The following is a 2,244-nucleotide window of genomic DNA, read 5'->3' as shown; positions in this document are numbered from 1 at the left end:
ACTGTAAGCCAAATGGCATTGGATCCTCTGACTGACCTAGGAAAAACCAACAACGAAATCAATGGTTATGTTCTCTCATTTCGACTCGGGGATATGGAGCGGCTTAAGCATTCCTGCTGGCCTCTGATGCTCTGCTTTTTGCTGAGAAGTGAGACATTCAGATACAAATCGGTGGATGCCTCACTTCATACCTGGCCACCAATGCAGCATCTGCAAATCCTTGTACATCTTGGTACCCCTGGATGAACAGAATACGGAGATGCATGTTCCTCTGTCAGAATATCCTCTCTGATCGAATCAACGCTAGGCACCCACATCCTTCCTCTGTACTTCACAATACCATCGGACACTGTGTAGGGTACACTGCCCTTGGCTTCATCCTTCATTCTTCATTTCTGTAACTGCTCATCCGAAGGCTGACTTCTACAGATTCAATTTAGCAAAGAAAACTGGACTGTCATCTTATACAGCATGGGAGCTCTACCCTTAGGATAAAACTCTAAGCCAAACCTCTGAATCTCTGACTCAAGAGATCTCTGCACTGACAGTTGTGCTATGACTGCTATATTTCTGCTCAAAAAATCTGCCACAACATTAGCTTCCCCTGGAATGTAGCTAATTTGACAATCGTAGTCTTTTAACAACTCCAACCACCGTCTTTGTCTCATATTCAGTTCTTTCTGTGTTAAGAAATATTTGAGACGATTGTGATCAGTGAATATATGGCATTTCTCGTCGTACAAATAATGTCTCAATATCTTCAACGCAAAGACAACGGCTGCTAACTCGAGATCATGAGTCGGGTAGTTCTTCTCATGCACCTTCAGCTGTCTGGAAGCATAAGCTTTAACCCGACCATGTTGCATCAATACTGCACCTAAACTGAGCTTAGAAGCATCGGTGTACAACACCAATATGCCTTGCCCTGATGGCATGGCCAAAACTGGCGCTATGATAAGAGCTTGCTTCAAAGTATCAAAGCTCTTCTGACATCCTTCATTCCTTACAAATTTAGTGTTCTTCTTAGTAAATGAAGTGAGTGGCACTGCAATCGAGGAAAACCCCTGAATAAATTTCATGTAGTAGCCTGCTAAGCCTAGGAAACTAGGGATCTCTGATGCATTCTTCAGCTCAATCCATTCTTTAACTGCTGCCACCTTAGCTGGATCCAACTCAACAAAACTGCTAGATATTATATGACCAAAAAATGCTACTTTCTCTAACCAGAATTCACACTTATTGAATTTTGCAAATATCTCATGACTCTCCAAGACTTGCAAAATTGTACCCAAATACCGACTGTGCTCCTCAAGGCTCTTCGAGTAGATAAGAATGTCGTCAATGAACACTATGACGAACTGATCTAGGTAGGGCTAAAATACTCGATTCATGTGCTCCATAAAAATTGCTGGAGCATTCATCAGTCCAAAGGCATCACTAAGAACTCGTAGTACCCATATCTAGTTCCGAAGGTTGTCTTATGAACATCTGCCTCTTTTACTTTCAGCGGATGATACCCAGATCGTAGATCTATCTTAGAGAACATTGTAGCTCCCTGAAACTGATCGAATAAGTCGTCGATCCTTGGTAGTGAATATTTGTTCTTGATCGTTATCTTGTTCAGTTCTCGATCTTCGATACACAATCTCATGCCCTCATCTTTCTTCTTTACGAAGAGCAGTGGTGCGCCCCATTGTGAGAAACTAGGGCGGATGGATTCTTTATCTAGGAGCTCTTGTATTTGCTCTTTGAGATCTAACATATCAGCTGGATCTAAACGTTAAGGTGCCTTAGAGATTGGCACGGTGCCTGTCACAAGGTCAATGGCAAACTCCACCTCTCTCTCCAGTGGAAGGCCTGTGACGTCATCAGAAAAAACGTCAGAAAAATCTCTTACTACTGGTTCATCAGATATCAACAGAGTGGGTATGTTAGTTACGGTAGTAATACTGGCCAAGAAAGCTTGACACTTCTTATGAATGTCTTCGTACCTGCATGCAACAGATCATGCAAGGGAAACTCCTCCATCTATCCGGCTCAAAGAGAAATTGCTCTTACCCAACGGTCTTACCAACCGTGATCTCTTCTGAAAATCAATGGGACTCTGTTCTTCGTTATCCAGTTCATTCTCAAGATAATGTCAAACTCTGGCATCGAAAATACAATCAGATCAGCAAACACTAGGTGGCGCTGCGGTTCCAGATCAATATCTCTGACCATGCTACTAGCTAATAATTCTTCTCC

Source organism: Primulina tabacum, chromosome 10, assembly GCF_025594145.1.
Source record: "Primulina tabacum isolate GXHZ01 chromosome 10, ASM2559414v2, whole genome shotgun sequence".
In the NCBI taxonomy this organism is placed as follows: Eukaryota; Viridiplantae; Streptophyta; class Magnoliopsida; order Lamiales; family Gesneriaceae; genus Primulina; species Primulina tabacum.
The sequence above is the reverse complement of the archived record's forward strand: the minus strand, read 5'-3'. Positions refer to the sequence as shown.